This window comes from Xenopus laevis, chromosome 6S, assembly GCF_017654675.1.
Source record: "Xenopus laevis strain J_2021 chromosome 6S, Xenopus_laevis_v10.1, whole genome shotgun sequence".
In the NCBI taxonomy this organism is placed as follows: domain Eukaryota; kingdom Metazoa; phylum Chordata; class Amphibia; order Anura; family Pipidae; genus Xenopus; species Xenopus laevis.
Genome location: NC_054382.1, coordinates 13,945,411 through 13,964,248, shown reverse-complemented (window position 1 = coordinate 13,964,248; position 18,838 = coordinate 13,945,411).

Here is an 18,838-nt window from a genome sequence, read left to right as displayed (position 1 = left end):
CACCCCGTCACCGTGCATGCATGTAAGCAAGTGACATCACTGCGCATATGACGGGGGAAGTGGGGGCAGGCTGCACGGCTGGGTTGCCTAGGGCACCCGGCTGGCCCGCCTCTGCTCTGGTTTACCATAAGAGGCCCTGTTCAACACTCCAAGGGCCTACGTTGAAATATGAATTGATGTTGCAGATTTGTGTCACTTGTTCCATTTTCTGCTACTCCCTAGAAATAATACCTGGAAATAGGGTCTGTAGAAAAAAACTAATCTTTCCGATCATTCGATCATTTTTCCGTCCCATATCCTTTACTCCAGAGAAACCACTGCTTTCATACAAGGCTCCAGTAGATATGTCACAAATTCAAATACAAATTTTGTGGGGGAAACAGATAATCACACCAAAGCCCCCCCCCATTCCCCCATAATCAGCATAACTGCTTGATTATCAGATGGCAACAAGCCATCTGATGCCATTTTTAACGTGACAATTCACCCGCTGTGCACGCCAATGTTCATGGTCCGCATCATCCTAAGCAATTCTTCCCCTTTCAAGATCCAAGTATCGCCAATGACAGGCTAGCCTGAACTCTTGCTGTTTCCATGGTAACCAAGATGTTACTCCAAGAAACATGGCCGTAAAACACCAATTTAGTGCTCTACTAAACATGAATACGTTCCACAATCGTCTCCGAGCACTGAAAGCCCTTGGTCCCCAACAGAAATAGTCAAGTTGCAGGACTAATTATAATTGGCTCTGCATTTGCTGTTACCACTAAACACAAAAACCTATTCATATTCTCTGGGAAGTATTCTAAGTACGTGGCTAGTGGAAAAAAAAAGACTGGACATTTGCCATTTGGCACAGGCTTCTCTATACGGAACATCTCTGTGGAGCCCTCGGTGCCTCTGAATGGCAGTTGCCATGAGTAGAACCCTCGGAATATTTAAGAGAATATTAACCCCCGTGCAGGGAATGGGAACTGCTGGCACCATATATCAAGGCTGACATTCCGCTCAGTGGGATTTTTTTTTCCCAGGGGGGAAGAACTCATTCTGCACACATGGGGTGGGGGGGGGGGATACAGAGAAAAGCAACACACAGCAAAAGTTTGTTTCCCAATACTGGGCCAACACTTTGTATCAAGTCATTAGCGAGTCACTAATTAGCTCTGATTCGTCGACCACAGTCACAGCAGTGACAGCAAAGTTCTGGTTATAATATCAGGAGACAATAACAACTACTATTATCAATATATGTGGAATTATGTAACTTGGAAGCACAATGCCCCCCTGCAGCCCAACCTGCCACTGTAACCTGCAAACTATACCCACATGTCCTAGGCCACTGCCTTACTCAGGGGTCTATGATGTAAATGCAGGGGGGGTGGAAATTGACAATCACACACTCGAATAGAGAGAACATTGAAGAAGTGGGTTATTATTGCCCTCACCCTCTCTGCAGCACCCCCCCTGTCTGTATATCTGTCTGTCTATCTCATCTGTCTGGTCTGTCTGTTCATCTGTCTGTCATCTTCTGTCTATCTCATCTGTCTGGTCTGTCTGTTCGTCTGTCTGTCTATCTGTCTCATCTGTCTGTCTGGTCTGTCTGTTCGTCTGTCTTTCTATCGTCTGTCTGTCTCATCTGTCTGGTCTGTCTGTCTATCATCTGTCTTTTCCTCTGTCTGTCAATCGTCTGTCTGTCTCATCTGTCTGTCTGTCTGGTCTGTCGGTTCCTCTGTCTGTTATCTGTCTGTGTCTCATCTATCTATCTGTCTGTCCATACATCTGTATTTTCTATCTATCTATCTATCTATCTATCTATCTATCTATCTATCTATCTATCTATCTATCTATCTATCTATCTATCTATCTATCTATCTATCTAATCTATCTATCTATCTATCTAATCTATCTCTGTCATATGACTCACTGAAACTTGTATATGTTAATTATATACTATAACTGTATATTATAAGAAAGTATATACCCCCTGGGAACAATATTGCAGGATTTGAACATGTCACATTTTTCATGTTTAATGACCTCCGTGAGGGACTAAGAGAAATCTCATGAAACAAAATTCTGAACTAGCTGTACAATTCTGTTCCCCTACTAACACCAGACCCAAGGAGAGAGAGACACACATCAGCTCAGGCCGTGGGACAGACAAGCCCTGTTTCCATGCCCAAATACTATTGATGGGCCAGTTGCTATGGTGCCCATGTGAACAAAGTCAGTCTGCTCTGTAGTAAAAGCCGTGAGTAGCCCTTTTTTCATTAGTCTCCCATTACCCAGACTATTGGTATGCAGCCTGGGACCCACATTTTGCATTCTGCTTTCTGGCAAGGCTCCGTCCCTGGTGCAACGAGAAATAGGGCCCCAAGGGCCGGCATATTGTCTCTGGAATACACAGGGGAATTAAAATATGCTGTATTGCTAACAAAATGATATTATAGCCACAGAGGGGGGGTGAGCTCGTCACTTCAGTTCAGCAAAGTTCAACATGACTAAATAGTCCGGTGTGATTTATCAGCAATCTGAGCTGGAAATTCTATTGCCATTTCTGTGTACATAGGCAACAGCCATTAGGAGCTGATATTGAGTCAATCTGCAAGTGCTTTTCCTTTTGTATTATTTGAGGTTTTTGCATTATTTAGCTTTTTTAGCTCTCCAATTTGCGATTTCAGCAATCAGGTTGTTAGGGTCTAAATGACCCTAGCAACCATGCATTGATTCTATTCTGGAATATGAATAGGAGAGGCCTGAATAGAAAGGTGAGTTCTGGTAAGTGTCAGGCAAATCAACCCTACAACTGAAAGTTAATTTAAAGATTAACTACCCCTTAAAGGCCAGAGTGGAAAAGGTACAGCCAATAAATCTTACAGGGGGGGGGTTCTAATATTTTTCCAAATTGTTCTAGCTGTGGTCAGCGTTGTCCAGTCTGAGTGGCCCTCAAGCAGTTATGGACCTATTTCATTAGTGCATTACAGAGCTTTACACCCTATTCGCCCCATACCCCCCCCACCCCACCCAACTGAAGTCAATATGGCAGCTCCCAATTTAATACATACAGTACATGCATATGTGTGTGTATTAATAATTAAGGTGTAAACCATGTTTTGCAGCAGTTTTAAAGGCTCAAATTTATCATCAATATGTCATTTAGAATGAATTTGACCACTAAATTGTTTACTGTTGTTTCATCATATTATTTGAATTCTCCCCAAATCCATGTTGTTGCCCTATAAATATAAAGATTAGGTACATATAGTACTGGTGTCTTTGTCGCTTGCTGTTACACTGCCACTGCCAGTTTTGGATCTTAAAAGGGGTGGCTGACATTTAGGTCGACTTTTAGTATATTATAGAATGGCTAATTCTAAGCAACTTTTCAATTTTTTCTTTTTAAGAGTTTTTGAATGATTTGCCTCTTTCGTTCCGACTCCTCCCAGCTTTCAAATGATGATCATTGACCCTGATCTAAAAAACAAATGCTCTGTAAATTGTTAGAACAGTCATGGGACCTATTATGCAGAATACTCGGGACCTGGGGCTTTCCGGATAATGGATCTTTCCATAATTTGGATCTTCATCCCTTAAGTCTACTAGAAAATCATGGACACTAGGCATCATAACTCCACAACATCATCTCTGATGTTATCATGCCCACCCGAACATCACTGCTCCACCCCCAATGCTATCTGCCCCACCCACTTTGTTCGGGTTTAGCCACCGGAAAAGATGGCAACCCTAGTTCCACTGGATACCCTGCCTGCCTGCTCAGGCCAGAGCTAGCACAAAATGGACCCTGAGCACATGGCTGCCCGGGACTTTATACTTTAGCACAGTGCCATCTACTGGGCACTGATAGAACACCAAGGGGCATAACTTTAAGCAGAACAAGGAAACAAGTCCCCCACCTAAATGTATTTTAGGACCCAGTTAGGCATCTATAAAACTAGGGGACTGCCTGCTAAATAATACTGGGAGACTAATTTACCAGTCCCCTACAGCGGGTTTCCAGATAACGGATCCCATTCCTGTACTACTTTTTATTACTCATCTTTCTATTCAGGCCTCTCTTATTCCTATTCCAGTCTCTTATTCATATCAATGCATGGTTGCTTGGGTAATTTGGACCCTAGTAACCAGATTGCGGAAATTTCAGAGCTGCTGAATAAAAAAACTAAATAACCAGCTGCAAATTGTCTCAGAATATCTCTATCTACATCATTCTAAAAGTTAATTTAAAGGTCAACGACCCGTTTAATATTCCAGTTGGTGTAACTCTGCTGTTTAACCTTGCAAGGGGTTTACTATCCCTTTAATGCCTTACTGTCATAGGAACGTTTACTGTAACCAGTTCTCTGCTGCAGGAAGAGGAAAAGACTCCACTTTAACTGAATAATACCTAAAAAAGAAGCCAGCGCCACAGGCACCGGGCAAAACAAACAAATATAGGGCAGTAACGTTTTGCAAATGACCCCCTTATTTCTGTGCACAGGTTTTATTGTAACTTCACCGTGCTATGTGTAACCCCTTCTTATCCACCACCACAATTATATATAGCCTTTAAGGGGAGAGGGGTTTCTTCTTGCCTCGCGGGCCTTACAGATGGATACTCACAACCATACGGTTCAAATAGGCGTAAAAAAATCTTTGTTGTCCCAGCGCGTATCCTTTAGAAATGGCATTCTGCAATAATAGCATGTATAGCATATCGTCCTAGAGAGGCTTTCTCTCCATGCCTATCCACAATCGGAAATCCTGCTGCCAGAGCGCTCGTGGCTTTAGGGTCCCTTGCAGTATATCGGCGGGTCACTCTCCTATGGCGTGCTATTCCGTGCTCCGTGCAGCAGGATTTCCGATTGTGGATAGGCGTGGAGAGAAAGCCTCTCTAGGACGATATGCTATACATGCTATTATTGCGGAATGCCATTTCTAAAGGATACGCGCTGGGACAACAAAGATTTTTTTACGCCTATTTGAACCGTATGGTTGTGAGTATCCATCTGTAAGGCCCGCGAGGCAAGAAGAAACCCCTCTCCCCTTAAAGGCTATATATAATTGTGGTGGTGGATAAGAAGGGGTTACACATAGCACGGTGAAGTTACAATAAAACCTGTGCACAGAAATAAGGGGGTCATTTGCAAAACGTTACTGCCCTATATTTGTTTGTTTTGCCCGGTGCCTGTGGCGCTGGCTTCTTTTTTAGGTATTATTTTGTGGACTTGAGGGATACAAGTGAGAGCCGGCAGGGGATTGCGAACACAACCAAACCTAGGACTATAATTTGGACTGATTGGATATTATCCACTTTAACTGAAGCCTAAAAACGTAGTCAGAGAAATAAAACAAATGAGCGGCAGGAGCATTGGTTAAATGGTGAGAAACACAGTGGGAAGCAGCACAGAGAGGTTACAAAGGCTGCGCTACACGGTTGCTATTCATACAACACATCTGAGCAAGATGCATGATCAGACCAAAGACAGACACTGGCTTGGACCAATGCTGAACCGTATTAATAACCCCTGCATATTGTGTGTTTCTTCTTTAAATCATGATGCCAGCAGAATAAGCATCAGGCCAGGAAAATATGGAAATGATTTGCTGCAGACTTTCTAAATGCCACCATCCTGCTGTTGAAGGATTAAGGATCACACAAACTTTGTCCTTTGGCTTAATAACAGTCACATTCACTAGTGATTGTTATGATATACTGACATCTAGTGGCAAGCCTTAGAAATAACCTGCACATTGCAGCTATAGGGCATTTTTTCCTCCCTGTTTCCTCTAGTTAAATATCCCTCTAATTTACCCTAAAATGTAGCCTAATAGAGTTTAAATTGTAAGCAGGACTCTGTTGCAGCAATCAATAGTGGTATGTTATCCTTATGCTCAATGTTTCTGTTGTACAGCACTGCAGAATATGCTGGCATTTTATAAATAGGTGATAATGATAGAGCATTTAACCCTGTAGTGTCCTATGTCCTTTTCTATTAAACTATTAACTAAAAACAATATGTCATGGAATATTTGTCATAAGCAGTTCTACCCCATGTAGAGGGGGCAACATCTATAGCTGCAATGCTTGTTCCAGGTTTTCTTGCAACATTTACTAGGACCTTTTATTTGGTTGCTATGTGTCACTAGACTTTGCACTTTTTTTGCTAGCTCTCCAGTCTGTATGTCTGTTATTCAGAGCATTTTATTGATGACATATACACTAATAAACTATGCCTTGATAAGTGATTGTTACATCATCAATAGGCACAAGTGCTGGTGTCTGATACTTCTCAGGGAAGCAGTATAAGTTTCCTACGTGCATTCTAGCATAGGGAAATAGAATATATCTAGCAGAGGTTACATAATACATTTAGAATGCAGCTCCAGCGCCCCCTTGAGTTATTCTGCAGATCAAAAATATCTATAGGTTTAACTGTTCATTTGGGCTGTACTCCTAGTTTTAAAGAAAGAAAGATCCAATCCAAATGTTAGGCACCCCTAAGGATTATATAGTGAATAAAGTACCCCCTCTTGTAAATTATAAGGATATTATAAATTACCGAGGCATTTCATGACCATATAAAAACACGAGGCTGAATATCAACAGCAAAGCTTAAGCCTATACATGCCCCTCTAGCCAATAGCTCACAAGTAATGCCAGGGAACAAACTGCCGAATGTAATTCCAGAATTCCTTTATTGGGTTGCGCTTAACACATGGATCTTTTTTATAAGCCTGCAATGGAATTATGGGAGGAAATGCATAAAAAAAACAAGACTTATTGCATTGAAAAATGGCATCTTGCACTTTGCACTTGTAGCTTGGAAAAAAGAATCGAGTAAGTTTTCTAACTAGGGATGCGCCAAATCCACTATTTTGGGTTCGGCCGCATCCTTCGTGAAAGATTCGCCTGAATACCTAACCAAATCCGGACCCTTATTTGCAAATACAAATGAGGGTAGGGAGGGAAAAAAAGAGCCGAGCAGCTAAAAAATGTTTTACTTCCTTGTTTTGTGACAAAAAGTCACATGATTTTAAGGATTCGGGCACGAGGATTTGGCTGAATGTGAATGCTGCTGAAAAAGGCTGAATCCTGGCCAAATACTGAACCGAATCCTGGATACGATGCTTCCATAATTCTTACTTATTAAGCACTAATTCTAGGTGTGTCTAATAGCTATAATATATTACACACACAAATATATATATATATATCCTGATGGCGGTCAGTTGTAGCCCGAAACACGTAGACATGTGGTCGGAGGAATAAAGGTCTTTCTATTTGTGAACTATAATTGAGTACCGGCCCTTACCGATCATACCTTCCCACATTTTGTACATGAAAAGAGGGAAAAAAAAAGTTGCCACACTATATTTTGACAACGCCCATTTTTGTGGCCACACCCCCTAATTACCATGTCCATTTTACAAAATTTGGCAGGTTATGATAGTTGAAACATATTTCTGTGGGGTTTTTTTCCAGTTATTACAGTTTTGTTAATCAAGGTGAATTGCCCTTTAGGGTAAGGGCACATGCTGCTATTTCGGGAGATTAGTCGCACAGCGACAAATTGTTTCTTCTATGGGCGACTAATCTCCCTGAACTGTTATCACACCGGCTAGTATCTAAATCGCCAGGGGGATAGCACTCGGATCAATTCGTCGCCCGAAGTTGCCTCACGAGGCAACTTCGGACGACTTCTGAAGGCCGAATCAATCTGACTGCCATCCCGCCGGTGATTTACATTCCAGGTGGCGGGAAGGCAGTTCGGGGAAATTAGTCGACTGAAGAAGAAAAAGCGATATGTCTCTGGGCGAAATAGCAGCGTGTGCCCTGGCCCTTAAGCTGTGAGTCTTACTTTTCTCAAGGAACCTCCTTATGTAAATTGTTACAATTACTTATTTTCTCATTTGTTACAAAAGTGTTTTAGCTGCACCTGGTGGTTGTTCTGGGCTCTCTTCCAAACGCCAATTAAGTTAGAAACTTTGTTTCTTTCTCTGGCTGTTCAGTGCAGAGAAAGTTGGGACTTTTCAGTACAAATGCGGGACTGCAAGTTGAGCTGTCAAAAGCGGGACTGTCCCACTGAAAACAGGATAGTTGGGAGCAGGGCAGCCATCAGGGGGGGGCAGGGGGAGAGTTGTAGGGGGCCCGAGGGTTAGGGGGGCAACGCCACACTTACTTGATTAGCTGGGCCCCCAATCTTTCTGAGAGCTGCTGACTTTGGGAAGGCATGGACGTTTAAGGGGCCCCTGGCCACCAATTTTCTCATAATGTTGGGGGGGGGGGCTGGCCACCAATTTTTTTTTTCTCATGTTGGGTCCTAGCCGCCAATATTTTCTAATGGGGGGGCCCTGGCCACAAATGTTTTTTTATGGGGGGCCCTGACCACCAATATCTTTTTATTTTTTATCAACATGTGGGAACCCTAGCCACCAATATTTTTTTTGTTTTTTTACTGTGGGGTGGGGAGGGCGGACCTGTAGGTGGGGCTTGCGGTGGGCCCAGTCCAGGGGGCCCAGGAAATTTTGTCGTATGGGGTGCTGCGATTTCTGATGTCAGTCCTGGTTGGGAGGTAATATATATATATTATACTATTGTTAACTGAAACGACAGTAGATGTATTTATTTGGTGCAAGGTCACCTACAGGCAGCACAGAATATTAACTGCTAACACAAGAATAGTGAAGTGTGAAGGGGACTGTAGGCTCTGTGATAAATGGCTTTAAGCACCTGGGCGAGTGTATTGACATATGAGTGAGCCTTTCCCCTCCGTGGACTTCTCATTAAGACTTTCAGTCACTATTTAATCTGCTCTTTGTCTTCGGAAATGTTTCTCTGCTCTTACAAATAGACCGGCCGTAGCTCTTAACACGAAAACTCAGCTGGGATCAATAGTCTCTAATTTCTCCCGGTGACCTTTCTCTAAACAATCAGTGTCCCCCTGCCTGGGAATGGGAAGCACGTACATATATATACTGTATATATTTATGCGCGGCACTTGCTCTCACAAATCAAACAGCTTATTGCTTTTAACCGCTTTGCATGAAGCGCAGCATAATAGGGGACGTTGTATTATGAATTCCGCATTAGAAATTCCAAGCACTGCAATAGGAACATCAGCTGCGTGGGCAAAACACCTTTAGACAATGGTTGTTTGCGTCCTTGAGAATCTCGCTTTTGTACAGTCATTCTATATAACAAGCATCACACTACAAAAGTCACGGATACTTTCTCTATTTTCTCTATTGTGTAGGTAGGTATGAGCCTATGAGTAAGTGCCCTATGCATGAAACGCGTAAGGTTTTTAGTTTACACTATCTATGGGCGCCAGAACTTTTTAATAAACCATTTAGCAGCAGAAGTCGACTGTGGTTCAATTTGTGCCAGCCTAAATTCTGTATGGTTTGGATATGGCAAAATCTGGATACTGTCAAGGGACAGTTAATAGTACATCAGTTAATAGTGCTGCTCCACCAGACTGCTGCACTGAAATCCATTTCACAAAAGAGCAAACAGATTTTTTCATATTCAATTTTGAAATCTGACATGGGGCTAGAGATATTGCCAGTTTCCCAGCTCCCCCCAGTCATGTGACTTGTGTCTGCACTTTAGGATGGAACTACTTTCTGGCAGACTGTTTTTTCTCCTACTCAATGTAATTGAATATGTCTCAGTGGGACTTGGATTTTACTATTAAGTGCTGTTCTTAGATCTACCAGGCAGCTGTTATCTTGTGTTAGGGAGCTGCTATCTGGTTACCTTCCCATTGTTCTGTTGTTAGGCTGCTGGGGATGGGAAGGGAGGGGGTGATATCACTTCAACTTGCAGTAAAGCATTTAAAAGTGACTGAAGAGGAACTAAGCTATTTCATTGTCTAAATATCAAAGAACATCAGGAAAGGCTTTGAGACCTTATACAGGTATAGGATCCATTATTCGGAAACCCATTAGCCAGAAAGCTCCGTCTCCCATAGACTCCATTTTATCCAAATAATCCAAATTTTTAAAAATGATTTCCCTTTTCTCTGTAATAATAAAACAGTAGTGTGTACTTGATCCCAACTAAGATATAATTAATCCTTATTGGAAGCAAAACCAGCCTTTTGGGTTTATTTATTTTATGTTTACATGATTTTCTAGTAGACTTAAGGTGTTGATTAGAATAAAGAGAAATCCCCTTAATCAATTATGCCATGTTAAAAAGATTCAAAATTCAACTAAAGTAGTCCCCTTCTTTGGGAAATAAAAAAGTATGTCCCCTATTTAAACAAAGGAGATGCCTTTTTTGAATCGAGACACTAAGGGGCAGATTTATCAAGGGTCGAATTTCGATGTAAAAAATACTTTGAAATTCGAGCATCGAATTAAAATACGAAGGATTTTTCATCGAATTTGGCAATCGGACGATCGAAGTAAAATCGTTCGATCGAACGATTCGAACAATTTTACTTCGATGTTTAAAGACTTAGAAAAATGGATTAGAAGGTCCCCATAGGCTAACATAGCACTTCGGCAGGTTTAATTTGGCGAAGTATTGAAGTCGAAGTTTTTTTTAAAGAGACAGTACTTCGATTATCGAATGGTCGAATATTCAAACTATTTTTACTTCAAATCGAATTCAAAGTAAATTTGAAGTCGTAGTATCCTATTCGATGGTCGAAGTATCCAAAAAATTACTTTGAATTCCGAATTTGTTTACTTCGAAAATTCCCTCAAATTCACTTCGACCCTTTATAAATCTGCCCTTAATTCTCTATAAAGTGCTTAATATTCCAAAACCATATATGATTGTAAAGTGCCAATGCAGTAAATTAGTTTCAATATTCAGGCTATCTCTTATAGTAAATAAAGTGACTTAGTGCCCAATAAAATCCCAGCGCTCTTAAGAAAGAAAATAGAATAAGAATAAAAGGTTCCATTTCCAAGCAGGTGCAGAGAAAAATCGCTTTGAAGTAAATTTTAAAGAAAAAAAAACCCCAAGGTTTAATTAAAATGGTATGAACTGTTTGCTAAAATCGACAGTTGCCGACAAGCTTTTTTCATAAGCCACTTTAATCTGAATAGAGAAAATTTGAGAACCAGAACTGAATTATTGGGCACTAAGTCACTTTATTTACTATAAGAGATAGCCTGAATATTGAAACTAATTTACTGCATTGGCACTTTACAATCATATATGGTTTTGGAATATTAGAGAATTAGTGTCTCGATTCAAAAAACACATCTCTTTTGTTTTAAATAGGGAACATACTTTTTTATTTCCCAAAGAAGGGGACTTTAGTTGAATTTTGAATCTTTTTAACACGGCATAATTAATTAAGGGGATTTCTCTTTATTCTAATCAACACTGACATTCTTCTAACGTAAGTCAGATCCCTTTAATTAATTCCTTTAATTACTTTAAAGGGATACTGTCATGGGAAAAATTTTTTTTTCAAAATTAATCATTTAATAGTGCTGCTCCAGCAGAATTCTGCACTGAGATCCATTTCTCAAAAGAGCAAACAGATTTTTTTATATTCAATTTTGAAATCTGACATGGGGCTAGACATTTTGTCAATTTCCCAGCTGCCCCTGGTCATGTGACTTGTGCCTGCACTTTAGGAGAGAAATGCTTTTTGGCAGGCTGCTGTTTTTCCTTCTCAATATAACTGAATGTGTCTCAGTGGGACATGGGATTTTACTATTGAGTGTTGTTCTTAGATCTACCAGGCAGCTGTTATCTTGTGTTAGGGAGCTGCTATCTGGTTACCTTCCCATTGTTCTTTTGTTTGGCTGCTGGGGGGGAAAAGCGAGGGGGATGATATCACTCCAACATGCAGTACAGCAGTAAAGAGTGATTGAAGTTTATCAGAGCACAAGTCACATGACTTGGGGCAGCTGGGAACTTAACAATATGTCTAGCCCCATGTCAGATTTCAAAATTGAATATAAAAAAATCTGTTTGCTCTTTAGAGAAATGGATTTCAGGGCAGAATTCTGCTGGAGCAGCACTATTAACTGATTCATATTGAAAATGTTTTTTTTCCCATGACAGTATCCCTTTAAGTATACCAACTGATAGATCAGTCTACTATTCAATTCACAGTAGACTTAAGGTATGATGATCCAAATTTTGTTAAAATCCACTATCCGGAAAGCCCCAGGTCCTCCTGAGCATTCTGTATAATAGGTCCCATACCAGTCTTGCATAGAAGAGAGAAGGGAGAGTGAATTATGTATATTATTATATACATGTTCAAATATATCAAGGGCATTAAAGTAGAAAGGAGAAGGTAGAAGTTGGCTAGAACCATGGGACACATTATGAAGAAGCAGAACATATGGAAACATTTCTTTATAGAAAAGTCAGTACAATATTTAATAGGGGGACAAGGTTGAACCCACTGGTTCTTTCCTGCTGTCAGTGTCTATGGACTATGTACAGAATTCCCACTATGTCACCGTGAAGCCAAAAACTCCTGCAGAACTTCCAAAGTCAGCCAATAACTTCCCACTGTCCACCAGAGAGAGAGAGAGAGAATCATAGAAAATTAACAGATGGTCATGAAATTTTATACTACAAATGGTCTCATTTGAATATAAATGTTAACTGTGTTATTTCTCCCTTGGCATTCGCAGCACTTAAATTAATTGTCGCTGGAGCAGAAAATCATATGTAATCAGTCAGCGGATAATGAACAGCCTATTCCTTCGTACAGCCGCGGCCTTTTTATAGATTTCTTCTTTTTTAATGGAAAAATTATATTTTTAAAGAAGTGCAATCACGGGAAATGCATTTATCCCTTGTCGGTTTAATAAGCAGTCATTTTCTCTCCCTTATGCTGCATTTCAGGGTAATGCCCATCATATATCAGCAATTTCCAATTTCTTCGGATAATTGTGTTTGTTTTGTAATTGAAATGATTGCCTCGGAGTTAGTGGCCAATAGACAAATAATCGTTTCCATCCACTTGCATGCATCATAGGGAAAATATACACTGTTTGTATGAAGGGTTTATATTATAATCATCTAGAATTGCCCAGTAAAATATATTAGGGCTCATTTAACAATGATATAGATTCAAGTGCTGCAGATCTCAGAGCAGGATTGACATTGATGCAAGCTGCAGCCTTTACAACCTGTTCTTAAAGTTGTTATATAGTGATGGGCGAATTTGTTTCGCTTCCCCGAAAAATATCAGAATTTGCGAAATTTTTGACCACGCCCAATTTTGTAGCCACACCCCCTAATTACCATGCTCATTTTACAAAATTTGGCAGGTTATGAAAGTTTGAACATATTTCAGTTTTTTTTCCCCAGTTATTACAGTTTTGCTAATGAAGGTGAATTGCCCTTTAAGCTGTGAGTCTAATGTTTCCCAAGAGACCTGTTATCTTATATTGTTACAATTACTTATTTGCTTATCTTGAAATTGTTACAAAAGTATCTTATCTGCAGCTGTGGCTGTTCTGGGCTCTTTGCCAAAAGCCATTTAAGTTAGAAACGTTGTTACTTTTTTTTGGCTGTTCAGTGCAGAGGAAAACTGGACTTTCCAGTACAAATAAGGGACTTGTCATGGTCGGCACCCTAAATTCAGAACCAATGCTAAGCACCCTGTTCTCGGCTCTTGCTTCTGCCTTTAACAGCCGCCTTTCACCTCGGGAGGAGCCCTCGGCTAATCGGATGTCACCAGGTCTTATTAAGAGAGGAGCCAAGCGAAAGGTTGTGAACGAGCAAAGGGGCACGACAGTAATGCAAAGCCTTTTGGGCAGAAGGTCGCGGTACAAGGCGTAGGCAGAAATCGTAGTCAAATCAGGCCGGGTCAGGGAAGCAGAGTACAAACAGAGTCAGGCAGGCAAGGGTCAAACCAGGAGATCAATCAGAAGGGATACGGATACAGGAAAATCGGTTACCAGGCAGAGTAAGGATTACAGAAGTCAGATATCAGAAGCTTTTCAGTACAGAGGCACCAGGAAACTCACAGAGAAAAGATCCTATAACAGGCAAAGAATTACACACTGGAGTTTCCTTTTATAGTGTTTGAGTTTCGCGCCATTGCATGTGGCATCATCACGCCAGTGCGACTGCGCCTTTAAATCAAGCAGAGGCGCACCACACACGCACTAGGAAACTGGTGTTTGAGAAGAGGAAGACCGGCGTGGTGGGCGTCCCCGCCGAGAGTGCGGCGGGCATCCCCAGCGGCCCACTAGAACTGCATGTTAAGCTGTTAAAAGCGGGACAGTTGGGAGGTATGCCCTACTGTATTCAGTGCCGCCCCTACTGTATGCGGTGCCGCCCACAGCCCTCCCCAACTGTATGCATTTTTTGTTATTAAGATCGTATCTTAGTGGCCAGTGCAGTGAAATGCTCCTATTGAGCATGCGCCAAAAACGCTGGTCAAAGCAGGAAGAAGATCGCTTGGGAGAAGATGGCGCCTGTGAACTCCGTGGACTTGACCTGCGCAGAGGGGTGAGTAACAAGTTAGGGGCATTTGCCCAGGGGGACAGGTAGGCCAGGGGGGAGGAGGGAGGGGGGGCAACACAGGGGAGGGGGGAGGGTTTTTGCGCCCAGGGGGGTTTCCTTCTCCTTTAAACAACCAAGGGCAACCTGTGCCCTCCTCTAGAAATTCCATCCCATTTCATTTAAACCTGTTTATGCCAAGGTTTCCTTGATATGATGTTCTGTGCTCCTGTAACAGCTAATGCCATATAATACCATTTTCAGCCAGCTCTGTCCAGTTACACCCTACTATCACTAAACCTCAGACCAACTGCTTTAGTTTAGTACTTGTCAGAGTCCCCCTTAACACAATACAAGGTTACAGATATAAAAAAAACACTGCTCAATCATTGGAACCCAAGTTCCAAGAATATCTAGCAAACCTTTTCCTTCAAAATTTTAGCCTAATATAACATTGAAGCTGGGCTTTCTAATATATATATATATATATATATATATATATATATATATATATATATATATATATATATTATATATATATATATATATATATATATGAGCAAAAGGGAATTCACCCACCATTAAAGTTTAAATAGATATAACACTAGACATAGGCTAAACAGGGTGATATGGAATGTACTGGCCAAGCAGGCAATGAGAGATTGATCACCTTCATAAAAGAAAGAGAAATCCCTCCAAGATGGAGATCTATGATGAAGGAGCTGAACTTTAAACAGCAACAAGCCAAAAACGTTTGCTTGGTGAAAACATTGTTTCTTGGTAAAAAATATAAAGTGACTTAGACTCTGCTAAAACATTTATACATTTGGACCTGTGCAATTGCTTAGGCTACTTCTGTATAAAAGATATTCCTAATAATATAAAACCAGGAAAGGATTGCACGCTCAATTTAAAGAAATTAAATAATACATTTATTACATAAAAAAAAATATCCAAAAATGAAATTTTTTATTTCTGTAATTTTTGTATATTTTTTTTTTCCTTTTTATGTAATAAATATATTCTTTAATTTCTTTAAATTGAGCGTGCAATCCTTTCCTGGTTTTCTATATGTGAGATCTAGAGACCCACATGGGGAGTCTCCCTATGGATTAGCACCTTGCATTAAATATTTTTAAGGGTGTGCACTCTCTTTTCTAATTTCTAATTCCTAATAATAGTTCATTTGGGTGAATTTCCCCTTCAAAATTCGCATTGGGCCTTTGATGGAGATGTCATCGTCTGTTCCGCTTTGGAGTACATTTCGTGGCTTCTAAAAGATGCCTGAATAATCTCCCTAAAGATGGGGGAAGTAAATGAAAAGTCGTTTTCAAACATCTCCTGTGATTAATTAACCCCGGTGCGGGATATACCGAGAAAGTGCAGAACACAGCCAAGTGATGGATGGGAATTATTATGAACACAAAGTGCCGTTTGCATTACCGCTGAATTAAGTGGGTTAAATTTATTATACGTGGGTGAGAACATGGCACCACTGTGCCAAAATGAGATTAATCAGTTTTAATCTCTCGATTGGAATGTGCCATTTGAATCCATCTTTATAACAAGAACTGGTTGAGATTCTGTTAGTTCCTTCCTGGGGTGTGAAGTGCGGTGTGAAATAATAATGCGATGCTTTTAAATGGAACAGCTTTTATATGCATTGCCCTAAGCACAAGGTGGCAGCTGCTTTAATTCTAATTAATTCTTCCATTTCTTGTTTTCTATCACAAAGAATGCAACTGTGAGTATTATGATTCCTACATCAGTCCCTCTGTCCTGTCCTTCTGTCCCATCCCAAGGATTTTATTGATTTTATCTATGTACCGGTATAGGATCCATTATCCAAAAAAAAACTGAATTATGGGAAGGCCTTCTCCCATAGACTCCATTTTAAGTAGGGATCCACTATTTTGGATTCGGCCGAACTCCCGAATCCTTCGCAAAAGATTCGGCCGAATACAGAACCAAATCCGAACCCTAATTTGCATATGCTAATTAGGGGTGGGAATGGGAAAACATTTTTTACTTCCTTGTTTTGTGACAAAAAGTCATGAGATTTCCGATCCTGCCCATAATTTGCATATGCAAATTAGGATTCACATTCGGTTCGGCTAGGCAGAAGGATTCGCCCGAATCCTGCTGAAAAAGGCCGAATCCCGAACCGAATCCTGGATTCGGTGCATCCCTAATTTTAAGTAGATAATGCATATTTTTTTTTAGAAATGATTTCCTTTTTCTCTGTAATAATAAAACAGTAGCTTGTACTTGATCCCAACTAAGATATAATTAATCCTTATTGGAAGCAAAACCAGCCTATTGGGTTTATTTCATGCTTACATGATTTTTTAGTAGACAAAGTATGGAGATCCACATTACGTAAAAGCCGCTTATGTAGAAAACCCCAGGTCCAAAGCTTTTACGATAACAGGTCCCATACCTGTATTACAATAATTTTTGGTCAGTATTTTAAGGCAATGGATCCCAAACTGAGAATTAGGGCCTTAACTGGGGGGGGGGGCAGTATGACGGGCTTAGGAACACATTTTCTCTACTGGAGGCTTCAATCTTGAAGGTCATTGACTGGAGGATATTGTGTGAATATTTAGCTGATGTCCTAAATATTTTTGGAAATATAGCTAAAAACTAAAGTGTTTTCGGCAGTCATCCTAATTTAAGCCCCTCTCACCCACAGTAAGAGGTCCGTAACCCAGAATTTAACTTACCTGACCCATTGAAATGCACAGTCACCCATAGTCATCTCCGCCTGAAGCAGTGGAGTAGGGTGGTGCCAGGGTGCCATCTGGTGGCATCACGGTGACATGGACAAAATACATTTGGGTCAGGGTTGGCATCTCTGAACTGGCTAAGAGAGAGAGAGAGAGAGAGAGAGAGAGAGAGAGAGAGAGAGAGAGAGAGAGAGAGAGAGAGAGAGAGAGAGAGAGAGGGGTAAATTTATCAAAGAGTGAAGTTCCGCCACTAGAGTGAAATTCCGCAGCTCTCAATTCATTTCTATGGGATTTTGAAAGGCCTATTTATCAATGGGTGAAAGTGAAAGTTCACCCTTTGATAAATACGCCTATAAAAATCCCATAGAAATGAATGGAGAGTGGCGGAATTTCACTCTAGTGGCGGAACTTCACTATAAACTTCACTCTTTGATAAATATACCCCAGAGAGAGAGAGAGAGAGAGAGAGAGAGAGAGAGAGAGAGAGAGAGAGAGAGAGAGAGAGAGAGAGAGAGAGAGAGAGAGAGAGAGAGAATATAATTATTATATAATAATTATTATACTTTATATACTGACAACATATTTTACAATTTACAAAGATTAGACATAATTTTCTTCCGTCCCTGTCCCAGTTTAGTTTATAATCTAAGGACAGTTTTATCAGGAGCCAATTAATGGACAAGGAAAGTGAATTTCACATTTTGATTGGAGTAACAGGTCCATCATGTTCTGTCAGTAATTCGAACCAGAAACCCCAAAATCCCTGCTCCACTGAGATGCATAGACTTGTCCCTCTGATATGGCTCTAAATCAGTGGAACAAGGGGCATAACGGGGGTGAGGCCAAGGTAAATAGTGGGGGCGCTAACGACTTCTGTGCAGTGAATCCAAACTCTAGGGCTGGTGTCCTGTGTTACCAATACAGTGAATTGGGAGTATACAGTACCAGTATCTCTAGGCTAACTATCTTCAGATGCAAATATAATGCAGCTATTTATAAAAACTCACTATTTTAATAATAAAAATTTGATGAAACTCCCATCCACGACCTGGATCGAAAATTGTCCGTGCAGGAAAAGTCTTGACAAAATCGTGCGACTTTCAAATCGAAAAACCTGAATTATTCAGTTTGTCGAATGAAAACCAGTGCAAACAACCCAAAACTTTTGGACAATCATGAAAAAAAAAAACATGTTTCAGTTGTTAAAAGGAAATGACGATAGGTTTAAGCCGGAGTATTTTCGGATTTTTGACTTTTTAGCACCTTTGGAGTAGATTAAATCGTGAAAAAATTAAAAAAAAATTCCTCTATGAATTTGGATTTGTTTCCCCTTAAAAACTCATTCAGAAAAATGCAAGGCTTCATAAATAGGCCCATAAGTAAAAAAATACCAAAGCGTATTGAGGTAGCCACCTGCTGGTATAAAAGTGCTATTGAAAGAAGAAATTTAAGGGCAGAGACACACGGTCAGATTCGGGGACAAATCTCCTCTTCTTCGGTGCGACTAATCTCCTTGAACTGCCTTCCCGCAATCAGAGTGCTTTGTTTTCCGACTTCGGAGCGGCAACTTACCCGCGACTTACTAGCGGTCGGGAAGACAGTTTGGGGAGATTAGTCGCCCCGAAGAAGAGGAGATTTTTCAGCGGGCGGCTAATCTCCCCGAATC